This window comes from Triticum urartu, chromosome 7 (genome assembly GCF_003073215.2).
Source record: "Triticum urartu cultivar G1812 chromosome 7, Tu2.1, whole genome shotgun sequence".
Classification (NCBI taxonomy): domain Eukaryota; kingdom Viridiplantae; phylum Streptophyta; class Magnoliopsida; order Poales; family Poaceae; genus Triticum; species Triticum urartu.
In genome coordinates, this window is record NC_053028.1 from 296,666,865 (window position 1) to 296,681,600 (window position 14,736).

Below are 14,736 nucleotides of genomic sequence, written 5' to 3' on the forward strand. Positions count from 1 at the left end.
TTGCTAATTGACTAGTAGTGATAGTCTCCTTGACTGGCAGAAAGTGAGCAACCTTCGAGAATTGGTCAATGACGACAAAGATTGCATCATTACCTTTCTGAGACTTGGGAAGGCCAGTGACGAAGTCCATTTGGATCTTATCCCACTTCCATTCAGGAATCGGAAGCGGTTGTAGAAGTCCAGCCGGTTTCTGATGTTCTGCTTTGACGCGACGACAAATGTCACATTATTCAATATATCCAGCAATGTCTTGCTGCATATTAGACCACTAGTACTTCTGACGGATCTCTAGATACATCTTGGTACTTCCCGGATGAATAAAGAGAGGGGTATCATGCGCTTCTTTCATCAATTTCTCTGTCACAAGCTCGAACCGGGGTACGACAATGCGATCTCTGAAGTATAAGGTTCCATCTTCACCAAGTGAGAAATCTCTGGATTTCTTTAAGGCAAGATCCTTTTTCATCAAATCCATGTGAGCATCTTTGGCTTGAGCAGACTTAATTGCTTTCAGCGGAGTTGGTTCCAGGACAAGGTTATTCAGAGAACCTTGTGGAACTAGTTGAAGGTTCAGTTTGCATAGCTCTTCATAAAGGCGGGGTTGAGCTTTGAAGACCATGTGATTGTTGCAATAAGACTTACGACTCAGGGCATCGGCCATTACATTAGCCTTACCAGGGGTATAGGATATACCGCAGTTGTAGTCAGCAATAGCTTCCATCCATCGCTGCTGACGGAGGTTCAGATCTGGCTGAGTAAACAAATACTCCAGACTCTGATGATCAGTGAAGATCTCGCAACGATTACCGAGAAGGTACTGTCGCCATAGCTTCAGTGCATAGATAACCGCGACAAGCTCAAGGTCATGAACTAGGTAGTTCTCTTCATGAGGACACACTTGACGAGAGGCATAAGCAATCACTCTGCGCTCTTGCATTAGGACACAGCCTAATCCTTGATGTGAAGCATTGCAATAGATGACAAAGTCCTTGCGAGAATCAGGGGGAGCAAGCACTGGGGCAGATGTCAGCTTGTCTTTGAGTGCCTGGAAACTTTCCTGACATTTGACTGTCCAATAGAACTTAACGCCTTTGTGAAGAAGATTGGTCAGTGGCTTGGCAATCTTGGAGAAGTTCTCGTCAAAGTGACGACAATAGCTGGCAAGACCGAGAAAGCTTCTGACTTGCTTGACAGTCTTCGGAGGGGTCCAGTCAAGAATAGCCTGAACCCGCTCTGGGTTGACGGCAATACCATCCTTGGAGATGATATGACCAAGGTAGGTGACTTCAGGAAGCCAGAATTCGCACTTGGAATACTTGGCATAAAGTTGATGTTCTCGAAGCTTCTCTAGAACAAGTCGAAGATGTTCAGCATGTTCTTCTTTGTTCTTCAAATATACCAGAATATCATCCAGATAGACTACGACGAACTTGTCGACGTAATCCATGAATATGTAGTTCATCACATGATAGAAAGTGGCTGGAGCATTGGTCAAGCCAAAAGACATGACGGTGTACTCGTAAGAACCATAATGAGTGACGAATGCGGTCTTTGGAATATCCTCTTCACGAACACGGATCTGGTGGTAACCCAACCTCAAGTCGAGTTTAGAGAATATTGATGAACCAACCAGTTGATCATACAAATCGTTGATCCGAGGAAGCAGATATTTGTTCTGAATTGTAGCTTGGTTGATAGGACGATAGTCTTGGACCAAACGGTTCGTTCCATCCTTCTTCTTTACAAAGAGAGAAGGTGCTCCCCAAGCTGAGGAACTTGGACGAATGAAACCACTGCGAAGAGATTTGTCGATTTCCTCCTTAAGTTCAAGGAGTTCATGAGGCGGCATCTTGTAGGGTCGTTTGGCAATAGGAACGTTGCCTGGTTTCAAATCGATGACGAACTCGACAGCCCGGGCAGGGGGTATTCCTGGAAGTTCTTCTGGAAATACATCTAGGAAGTCACGAACAATTGGAATCTTTTCAATTCCCTCAAGAGGTGCTGCGTTCAATGCATTCAAGACATAAAGTCGTGCTTCAACGTTTTGAACAAGTTGAGCATGGTAGCTTACTATCTCATCGGAAGGATGTAGGAGGTGAACGACCTTGGTGGTGCAAACGATAGAAGCAGCATGCGCTTTCAACCATTCCATTCCTAGAATGAGGTCAATATTGGAAGACTCCAGAATAATGGGGGAAACAAGAAATTCCAACCCTTCAATCTCAACGGGAACATCACGACCAATCATGGTAGTTTGACATCGGCCCGCAGGGGTGCGTACCACAATCAGAGTGTTCATGGGCTCGCATCGAATGTCGTGTGAATATGCAAAACTTTCTGACATGAATGACTGCGATGCTCGTGAATCAAATAAAATAGATGATGGTACTGAATTAACAAGAAGAGTACCCATCACAGTAGCAGGCTGGTCTTGAGCTTCATTCAGATCAACATGATTAGCCTGACCACGACCATAAGGTGTGGCATTCTTGTTGTGGGGCTGGTTGTTACGGCCAGTTGAAGGCAAAGCTAGCTTGTTTTGATTCTGAGGGCAGTTCCTGGAATGATGGCCCGGAAGGCCACACTTGAAGCACAGACCATCATTGGGATTGTGAGCAGAAGCTTGGGGTGGTACAGCCCGAAGGGGATGCCTCTGCGGTGGAGGAGGCAGACGAGGTGCGGCATAGGACTGTCTTGGTGCAGGTGCAGTTGGACGATACATGTTGTGGGGAATCCATATCCGACGCTTCTACGCTGACGGGCCCGAAGATGAGCCAGCATCACGGCTGCGCCTAAGGGATCCCTGGTGTTCCTGAAGACCAGTCTCAACCTGAATAGCCTTGTTCACCGAGGTGGCGAAGTCGGCAAAGTCATGAGCGAGCAGTGCTTGCTTAATATCAGGGCGAAGTCCATCACAGAACTTTTCTTGCCTACGAGCATCAGTTGCAATGTCTTCTTCAGCATAACGAGACAAGTACAGAAATTCACGTTGATAAGCATCTACAGTATTTTTGCCTTGGGTGAGGTTGTGGAAATCTCGCTTCTTCCTGTCCATGATTCCCTGAGGAATGAAGCGGGCACGGTAGGCAGCTTGGAAATCCAGCCAAGTGATGACCGTTCTAGCAGGTAGGGTACGCCTGTGGCTATCCCACCATTGAGCAGCGGGACCCTTCAGAAATAAAGATGCAAAGGTGACATAGCTAGCAAGGGCCACACTAGCAGACTCCATTTTCATATGTGATGTCGCGGAGCTAGTCATCAGCATCAAGGGGTTGAGTTGAGCTGCGGTAAATAGTTGGGTTGAGACGCATGAAGTCCTGCAGAATTCCTGGGGTTGGCTGTTGCTTCATGTTCAGACGAGGAAACTGAGCCATCATTCCTTCCATGAATTGGCGATTCAGCTCAAACTGTTGCATCATTCCAGCAAAGAATTCGGGCGGTGGTGGATTGTTGGCACCACGGCCACGACCAGCGGGTCTAACCATCCTGCTAACATATAATAGGGGGTAGTTCAGCATTGAGCATTTGTAGAAACAAGGATCATTCATGATCAAACATGCATAATGAAAGAGGTACGATGGATACCACTTCGTGGTCATCACGACGGTGTGTGTACTATCCAGAACACTATTCTAAGGAAAACTATGGCTTATCCAGCTTTGGGGTGGATGTGGTCACGGGATCCTAATGTTAGAGTTAGTAAAACCATTTTAACCTGAATAGAAGAGAGATCAGAGTCCCAGAGTATAGACGAGGAATAAAAGATCCTAATACCACCCAATGGCGACGTGGGCCCGTAAGACACACAGCCATGTTAGTAAAAGTTTTTGTAGTGACTAGACTTGACTTCGGCCAAGGAGTTGGAAAGGGGGCTACCTACAGGTAGTCGGCTCTGATACCAACTTGTGACGCCCCCGATTTGACAGTACACTAATCATACACGCAATTGTGTACAATCAAGATCAAGGACTCACGGGAAGATATCACAACACAACTCTAGACACAAATTAAAATAATACAAGCTTTATATTACAAGCCAGGGGCCTCGAGGGCTCGAATACATAAGCTCGAAAACACAAGAGTCAGCGGAAGCAACAATATCTGAGTACAGACATAAGTTAGACAAGTTTGCCTTAAGAAGGCTAGCACAAAAACAACATCGATCGAAAAGGCAAGGCCTCCTGCCTGGGAGCCTCCTAAACTACTCCAAGTTGTCAGCAGTCTTCACATAGTAGTAGGCATCCTCCGGGTAGTAGTAGTCATCAGTGGCATCGTCTGGCTCCTGGGATCCGTCATCTGGTCGCAACAATCGGGTATGGGGGAAAAAGAAGTAGCAAAGCAACCGTGAGTACTCATCCAAAGTACTCGCAAGACTTACATCAGATCTAAACTAAGTATGCATCTGTATCAAAGGAAAGGGTTGTATCTGTGGACTAAACTGCAGAATGCCAGAAGGGAAGGGGAAAGCCTAGGCTATCAAAGACTAGCATCTTCTGGAAACCACCATCTTGCAGCAACATGAGGCAGTAGAGTAGCATTAAGTAAAGTAGCAGTAGTGTTATCAACCTCGGCCAGAGATCCTTTCTCGACTCCCTGTGAGAAAGCAATCCCAGAGCCATACTATCCAGTTATCATCTCATAACCAAGTCTCATCTCCATGTCTCAGTTCTAGTTGTATCGATCGGGATACAACTCCAAGTGTCCGTTACCGTAGGACAGGCTATTGATAGATGTTTTCTTCCCTGCAGGGTGCACCAACTTACCCACCATGCTCGATTAACTCTGGCCGGACACACTTTCCTGGGTCATGCCCAGCCTCGGCCAAACAATACGCCGCAACCCGACCTAGGCTTAATAGAGAGGTCAGCATGCCGGACTAAACCTATGCCCCTAGGGGTCATGGGCCATCTCCCCAGGAACTCCTGCACGTTGCTAACGCGGCCGATGAGCAGACCTAGCTACCTCCTTCAACAAGGCAGGAGCTTACGCAGTCCAACCCGGCGCACGTCGCTCAGTCGCTGGCGTCTATTAAGCTTCGGCTGATGTATATGACGTAGAACACCCATACTATGCCCACGTGATGGTTAGTGCTATCAGGCCAGAGCCCCTCGGATCAAATATCCAAATCGTAGTGGATTAGGAACGCGTGGTAACAAGCAGAGACTCACGATCGATGTGACCCCGTCGCCCCGTCTCGAGTACTGGCAGCAAGGGCTAAGAATGCCCGGCCACACCTCGTAAGTATCTCGCGGTCACCTTCCAGGTCAACCCGACTCCACATCACTCGCAATTAAGCTCGCGCGGGTACCCCTCAGGGTCGACCCGTCTTTAGTAACATGGCTCAGTGTAAAGTCATAGTAACCATAGTAACTGTGTGTCTAACACCAAGGGGAAAACCCGAGGAATCACCCCCGGTGAATCCCACTCGATGTTATCATCAAGGTGAACATAAGAGGATCCACCCTCGAGGTTCACGCCTGAGGGGTTGCATGACAGAGCGGTAACGGAAGTGGTTAAGGAGGAAATCACCCTCGATGACCACATCCGAATAGCTACACAATAGAGGTCTCATCAGGAGTGATGTAAGAGGTTCCACCCTCGGCACTCGATGGTAACTCTACAGAGTCGTACAACTAGGGGGGTGATGTGCGGTGTCGGGGCCTGGACGTCGATCACGTTGATCGAGTCATCGAACATAAAGCGGGGTAACTGGGACAAGGTGGGGGTCACTGATGGATCACTAACCAACCTATACTAAGCAGTTTAGGATAAGCAGGTAAGGTATGAAAACAGGTAACAACAACAGGTTATGCATCAGAGTAGGATCATACAGAAAATAGTAGCAGTTCTAATGCAAGCATGAGAGGGAAAGAAATGGGCGATATCGGAATGCTCAAGGGGGTGGGGTTGCTTGCCTGGTTGCTCAGACAAGAATGAGGGGTCGTCGGTGTCAGGGTGTCAGGACCGGTTTTTTGGGATATAATTTCCCAGAAAATGGCCCTTGTGCTCATCAGCCCCAGGATTACTGTTAGCTGATGAGGCACCAACTTGATAAATTAATTCCAAGCAAAGTACATAATATGTAGTACAAGACCATCCTGGCCTATGAGTACAACAATTGGTTTTCTAGTGGCTGAAGGTGGAAGCGGTTTGCGGGTCTCCAGCGTCTATGGGACTCCATTTCCCACAGGAACAGCTGACCAGGATAACTCCTATCTTCCCGAGGCTGCTATCTCCTTTGCGTAGGTTCTGGGGCTGTCATCACAACTCTCCTCTCCACGCAAGAAATCTAGCCAAGACAATAGCCAGGGAAAAGCCAGGGAGTACTTTGAATGTACTCGCAAACATTAAGAACATAGGTATAATATAGCCATTGATAATCATGTTTTGAAATATTCCATGATCACTTCGTCAGTTATGAAATAAGGTTCATGATGCACGCAAGCAGATCATATGAGTAAACAATCAGGGAGTAGAAATGAAGAGCACCGATCGGGTGTCTGAAGCGACGCCTCGAAAGGATAATAATATGAAGCGTGCCTCAGTCGGGCGTCTGTGCGACACCACATAAAGGGCTTATAAGTACATGAAATAACAAGCATGCCACAGTCGGGCGTCTGTGCGACACCACATAAAGGGCTTATAAGTAAATGAAATAACAAGCATGCCACAGTCGGGCGTCTGTGTGACACCACATAAAGGGCTTATAAGTAAATGAAATAACAAACATGCCACAGTCGGGCGTCTGAGCGACGCCACATAAAGGGCTTATATATAAACATATCCATAGTGAATATCCAGGAGGTAGTACTGTCCCAGGGATATTCATTATTTCAAACAATGCCAACGGTTAGTCCACAATGATAATAATCATAACCATCATATATTACAAGTCATAATCAATATTCTGGTTTAGTAGTTTCTCCTCCGAAGACCGACACTAAGACTGACACTTGACCCATCCCAGACTGTAGTCCTTAACCATGGACACGGCTATTCGAATAGGTTCAGTATCTCTGCATAGGGTGTACTCTTTATCAACGAGTAACGGATTTCTTTAGTCCATCAGAACTAATTCCTTCTACAGTATTTTAGTCGAAAACACGCCTGACACACCAGCTTAACTTTACTCGTGTCTGGAATCACCCAGACACCTGTTAAGCAAAACTCTATGTGGGGAGGCTACAACCTCGCGTAGCATGGGATCAAATTTTTATCGCGCGCTCTAAGGGGGGCCTCCCCTCTCGGTCCCAACCGGAAACACCCATGCCCCCGGACCAGGTGGCATGCCTACCACCTACAACCGGTATCTTCCACCATGGCCTCTCTGTACGGTGTGTGCTAGGACAGGGGTTGATAACTTACTGAACCGTACCCTACCTACGGCAGGGACAAGTGGCAGCACAAAACAAGTATGGGGGTTACTAGAACAAGACTCGATCTACGGCCGACTCAGGAGGCTTAAGTATTTCCTGCATGGTTAGCTCAAGAATTATATTTCACAGTCATCAGACACAACCACCACTCATCATACCTCCTCCTGCCCTACCGGTCATAACCGTCTCGACGAGGGACAAGCTCGTGTCTACACAAGACAGAGACTTTCCCGGGTCCTTCCCGGTAGGCATGAGAGGCATATGAGGGTGATTGCTATCACAAGCTTATCCATTTCCAACAGCAAGAATTTTCATTTATGCACTCAAGGTGTATGATCATAACGTCACAAACACATAACGGATACTCCATGTCATGGTGGTGTTGTAACTGTATCAAACAACACACGATAATATTAGGCCTGAGTTCAGAAATGCTTGCCTTCAAGTTGTGGAGAGGCAGGGTACATTCCAAAACTTCGAAAGTTTTCTTCTCTCTCCAACAAATCCTATTTTTGGAAATATTTTAATTAACACATAGTTTAAAAACAGTACAAAAAAGTTGCTTGGAAAATTTTGAAATAAATATGAAAATAAACTAGACAATATTTGAGGAACAACAGAAAAAAAATCAAGTCATTTGGATTTATATTTTAAAAGTTATAGCCAGTCAAAGTTTAGTCAATTCTGTTTTTTTAAATAAAACAGAAAAAGGGAAAACGTTCCGGGCAGAATACGTCTTCGAAGCAGAGGAGACGTACTCGGGGGTTTGCGCTTCCACTTACGCCAGCATGGACTCGATCAGGGTTGCTGACAGTGGGTCCAAGGGGCCCACTGGTCAGGTTTGACCGGTCGCCCTACCTTCGTCCTCCTCTGGCCGAACAGAGGTGAGGGCTCCGGCGATCAACGCCAGCGAACGGCGGCTCCCCGTGGGCTCCAGAGGGTTGGGATGGATCCGCAAGACCGGGGCGGTCCTCTCGGTGGTTTTTGGGTCGGCGGGTGTGGAGGGAATCGCCGGCGACGAGCTCCGCGGCGGAGGAAGCTTCGGGAGCAATGGGGGTTTGGGCTACGGTGGCTCTGGGTTGCGTTTGAGAGGTTGGGCAGCTCCACGAGGTTGAGGGGAGTCGAGCGATGGCGCTAGATGGACGAGAGGGGCTCGGGTTGCGATGCACGGCACCGGAACGAGGCGGAGGCCGCACTGATCGGAGACGGGGAATGAAGCTTCCCGCCATCGATTTCTGGCTGTGGTAACTCTAGAGGGGTGGCTTGAGGTCGCCTGAATGCTTAGTCGAGCTCAGGGTTCCCTTTTATAGCGCAACGGGGTCGGTTCCGCGACGGCCGTGGATAAGCTCGTCGGCAACCACCGTTCTGTAGTGGCTGGGCGACGTGGCGGCGACGAGCGCTAGCGGACGCGTTTGCGGATGAGATCGAGCTGTCCCAGGGGCAGCTGGCGCGCTGGGGGGGGGGGGGCGGGGGGGGGGGGGGGCTCGGGCGGTGCTGCCATGGCCGGGGCCTGCTGTGGCCGGCCGCTAGTTGCCACTGCCGACCTGACGGCGGCGCTGTGGAGCTCTAGGGGCGACTCTGCGGCGAGGAGAGGGGTCGGGGCATCGACTGGGAGAGGGGAAGGGCCAAAGCGAGCGCGGGCGTCGGCAGCGGGATGCGGTGGCTCGGTGCACGCACATGTAAAACACGCGCTCTGGGCGCGCCCAGAGCGTGCACGCCAAGCGTTCGGCGAAATGCCAGAGCATGCTAGGCGGCGAGGGTGAAGCTGGGGGTTAGCAGGTCTAGGCTAGGGTCCCTTAGGAGATTAGCGGACATGCAAGTATGTACAGAGGGGCAAGATCACAGTGCAAAACAAAAATCATGCCAAAATTGGACATGCACACGAGGTGTTTGACAGAATGCCTACGGCACCTAGGCAATTCTTGGGGTGGCCCAAATCTCCAGATCAGAGTCTCTTTGGATGAATAAGAGAGTGGTGAGGTTAGTTTGCCAAAAGCTCAAACTTGTTAGTGTAAGTTTTGCCAAACTTCAGTTCTGGGCAGAAGGAAAAAGGCATTGATTCAGGAGCCAAAAATCTTCCAATGGGTCCACTCTCCTGGACTTAAGGGTTTGGTATGGTGTACTACAAGCAGGAGAAAGCTCATGGCCACTAGAGCAAAATTTAATAGGGATGCAGTACAAATCACCAAGCTGGACCAGAATGAAAAAGAGGTTGATTCACTCAAATTTTACCAAGAACATCAATGGGTTTTTGCATAAAGTTGAATAATATACTCCTATGAACATCCCAAAATTTTGGTGGAGGATAGAAAGAAATATTTAAATGGGTTGCAGTGAAAAATTGCCCACTGGACCAGATTTGAAAAATTGGGGTAGAGCTCAAAATATTAAATGAATGAAATATATTTTTGCATAAAAGTGATTTAAAAACATCACATGACATCTCCAAATTTTGGTGAAAATTTTAAATAAATATATCAAGTGGTTGTAGTTCAAAAAGAGCTCCAAAACTAAAGAAAAATCATTTTAAGGAATAAAGCTCAGAGAGAAATAATTGTGCAAATAAATTCCAGTGATAATAGAAATGTTTTCTTGAGAGGTTAAACAAGTCCAATAATATTTTTCGAAAGTTTTTCACTTGAGGTAAAAACTCCATAATAAGGAAAAGGATGGCTCTGAAATCAAAAGAAAATGCAGAAAATTAAAAGTTTAAATTTCCTCGAAATTTTTTAATTAATAAAACAAGGTTAAAATTTTGGGGTGTCACAGTCGGTGACGTAGTCGATCACAGCGGCATCATCGGACTCGGGGTCTACCGGAGAGAAGAGGGGGAAGAAACAGTAAATACAGAGCAAACAATGCATCACAAGGCATAACATGACGAAGGGCAGAGCTAGGGTTGCCCTAACGTAGTACTACACATTGCAGACGGACGGGATAAACATCCGAGAATGAATTACCGGTGTTAGGCGGACTCCAGACAGATGAAAGAGAGGGGACGGTTCCATGTTCAGCATGCTAGGGGCATGTGATAGTTGAATGGACCGCGCATTTGGATTCGTTGGATTTTTCTGAGCAACTTTCATATAGAAAACATTTTCATCCGAGCTACGGTTTAATTTCTATGAATTTCTAAAGATTCAAGTATTTTCTGAAATTATTATTTAACAGAAATGAATTATTGCGCCAGCATGACGTATGTGTGACGTCAGCAGTCCACAGCCCGGTTGACTGGTCAAAACTGACATGGGGGACCCACCTGTCATAGACAGTGGGTTAAACAGAGTTCAAACTAATCTAAATTTAGTTAGTAAAACTTCTGGGCCCACCTGTCAGTGTCTAATTAACTAAACTAATTAGGTTTATTTTTAAAAACGTTTGACTAACCTAATTAGGGGTGTGGGCCCCATTAGTTAGTGGCTGGCAAATAGTAGCCCGCGTTGACCGTGGTCAACACGGTCAAACAGAGGCATAGGGGCCCACTGTCAGCGGCTCTGGGCGGGCCCCATGCCATTCCAGGTTAGGGCTGGCACCGGAGTAGCTCCGGCGAGCCTCCCGCAGCGGCGAGTTCGCCGGAGAGCGTCGGAATCGGGCTACGGGGTTCGGCTCCGAGCGTGCGAGGGCGTGTTCGAACGGTGAGGCTGGGCCGCATCCATCCGTGGCGGTGGCGTGGGCCGAAACAGCCGGAATCTTCGCGGTGGTGGAGGCGGTTGTGGCGTTCGGGACATCGTCGGGATCGCGCTACAAAGCACCAAACCCCGCGCGACAACTTGTGTTCGAACCGTGGAAGCGTTCCGCGTCGACTGGTGGTGGTCTCGCGGCCAGGGAGGCTCCACGGCAACGACGGCGAGCACGTCGACGGAGGGAGCTCGCGGGTGCGCTACGGCGGGGCGGCTGCGGTGCGAAATTGCGCGCGCGTTCGGGCTCATTCGAACATGGGAGTATCACTACGTCGTTCTAACCCAACGGCGCCGGCTATGGTGGTCGAAAGAGACGGCAGCGACGAGCTCGGGCGGCGGACAGAAAACTGGCGCAGCGGCGAGCTAGCTACGGCGATGCACAAGGCGCGAGGAGAGCAAAGGAGGGAGGGAGGAGCTCACCGCCCGGCACACGGAGGCCGGTGAGAGGTTTAGTAGCAGCAGAAGGCGTCGCCGGAGATGAAGAAGAACGACGACAGCCGGAGATGGGGACGAAGGGGATCCGGTGCTGCCACGCCTCCGAGCTCCAGCTGAGGCCACCGGTCGAAGGAGTAGACCCCCGCGGAGCTCACCGACATGGTCAGCGGGCGCGGGGCCGCGGGTGGCCGCGACAACGACGGAGGACGGCGGCAACCGCGCTCGGGTGGTGGCTCTGAGAAGGAGGCAAGGCGACGGAGCGAGCGGGGAGAGGGGATAGAGACTGGCGCGAGTGGGGGCGGCAGGGCAAGTGGGAGGGGAGAAGGGAGCCCGAGGCGTCGGGGTCTTATCCCTCGTCGTCGACGGCGAGGTGGTTCGGCGGCGACGCGCGGGCGCGCGCCCATGGTCGATTGAACAGGGGGAGGAAGAGAGCTACGGGGGAGGTGGGCCGCCAAGGATGGGGGGAGTTGGGCAGGCCCAGGGGGGTTCGGTCCAGGGAGGGGGTAGAGGGCCTCTCCCACTTTACCTTTTTCCTTTTTTTTAATTGTCAACAGCTTTTGCATTTTCCTTTTAGCCAAAAATGACCTTGCAAAATTATGCCACTGGCCAAAACAAATTCCTAGAATTATTGTGCACTGCCACAAAAGGTTGGGAGGCTTTTGGAATAGTTGCCAATTTTAATTAAAAAGGGCATTCAATTTATTGTTTAGGTCATTTTTTTAAGTAGTTTAGGCCACTTAAACCCTTTGCAAAAATGTCGGTTCACAACCAATATTACCAGAAGAATATTATCCACATGATGAACATTTTAGATTTCATGTCAGAGCATTTTGAATTGCACACAGAATTTGAATTTGAATTCAACTGGAATTTGAAAGAACATGAGACAATAATGATCAGGCACATATTTAGCAAAAAGATTAAGTTAACCTCTGGGATTACTGTAGCATCATTACACCTGGGTGTTACAAAACATAACCATCATTGATTCAATGAGCTAGTTAAGTAGAGGCATACTAGTGACATTCCGTTTGTCTATGTATTCACACATGTACTAAGTTTCCAGTTAATACAATTATAGAATGAATAATAAACATTTATAATGATATAAGGAAATATAAATAACAACTTTATTATTGCCTCTAGGGCATATTTCCTTCAGTCTCCCACTTGTACTAGAGTCAATCATCTATATTACATTGTAATGATTCTAACACCCATGGAGTCATGGAGCTGATCATGTTTTGCTCGTGAGAGAGACTTAGTCAATGGGTCTGCAACATTCAGATCCATATGTATCTTGCAAATCTCTATGTCTCCCTCCTTGACTTGATCACGGATGGAATTGAAGCGTCTCTTGATGTGCTTAGTTCTCTTGTGAAATCTGGATTCCTTTGCCAAGGCAATTGCACCAGTATTGTCACAAAAGATTTTTGTTGGACCCGATGCACTAGGTACGACACCTAGATCAGATTTGAACTCTTTCATCCAGACTCATTCATTTGCTGCTTCCGAAGCAGCTATGTATTCCACTTCACACATAGATCCCGCCACGACGCTCTCCTTGGAACTGCACCAACTGATAGCTCCACCATTTAATTAAAACATGTATCCGGTTTGTGACTTAGGGTCATTCGGATCAGTGTCAAAGCTTCATCGATGTAACCATTTACGATGAGGTCTTTGTCACCTCCATATACGAGAAACATATCCTTAGTCCTTTTCAGGTATTTCAGGATGGTCTTGACCGCTGTCCAGCGATTGGATTACTTTGGTACCTCCCTGCTAAACTGATAGCAAGGCACACATCAGGTCTGATACACAACATTGCATGCATGAATAGAGCCTATGGCTTAAGCATAGGGAACACGTTTCCTTTTCTCTCTATCTTCTGAAGTGGTTGAGCATTGTGTCTGACTCAACTTCACACCTTGTAACCCAGGAAATAACCCTTTCTTTGCTTGATCCATTTTTAACTTCGTCAAAACTTTATTAAGGTATGTGCTTTGTGAAAGTCCAATTAAGCGTCTTGATCTATCTCTATAGATCTTGATGCCCAATATATAAGCAGCTTCACCGAGGTCTTTCATTGAAAAATTCTTATTCAAGTATCCTTTTATGCTATTCAGAAATTCAGTAACATTTCCGATCAACAATATGTCATCTACATATAATATCAGAAATGCTACAGAGATCCCACTCACTTCCTTGTAAATACAGGCTTCTCCAAAAGTCTGTATAAAACCATATGCTTTGATCACACTATCAAAGCATATATTCCAACTCCGAGAGGCTTGCACAAGTCCATAAATGGATCACTGGAGCTTGCACACTTTGTTAGCACCTTTTGGATCGACAAAACCTTATCGTTGCATCATATACAACTCTTCTTTAAGATATCCATTAAGGAATGCAGTTTTGACATCCATTTGCCAAATTTCATAATCATAAAATGCTGCAATTGCTAACATGATTCGGACGGACTTAAGCATCGCTACGGGTGAGAAGGTCTCATCCTAGTCAACTCCTTAAACTTGTCGAAAACCTTTTGCAATAAGTCGAGCTTTGTAGATAGTAATATTACCGTCAACGTCAGTCTTCTTCTTGAAGATCCATTTATTCTCTATGGCCTGCCGATCATCGGGCAAGTCAACCAAAGTCCACACTTTGTTCTCATACATGGATCCCATCTCAGATTTCATGGCCTCAAGCCATTTTGCGGAATCTAGGCTCATAGTTTGTAGGTTTGTCATGGTCAAGTAACATTACTTCCAGAACAGGATTATCGTACCACTCTGGTGCGGATCTTACTTTGGTTGACCTACGAGGTTCGGTAGTAACTTGATCAGAAGTTTCTTGATCATAATCATTAGCTTCCTCACTTACTGGTGTAGGAATCACCGGAACTGATTTCAGTGATGAACCACTTTCCAATAAGGGAGAAGGTACAATTACCTCGTCCAGTTCTACTTTCCTCCCACTCACTTCTTTCGAGAGAAACTCCTTCTCTAGAAAGGATCCATTCTTAGCAACGAATATCTTGCCTTCGGATCTGTGATAGAAGGTGTACCCAACAGTCTCCTTTGGTTATCCTATGAAGACACATTTCTCCAAATTGGGTTCGAACTTATTAGGTTGAAGCTTTTTCACATAATCATCGCAGCCCCAAACTTTAAGAAACGCCAACTTGGGTTTCTTGCCAAACCACAGTTCATAAGGTGTCATCTCAACGGATTTAGATGGTG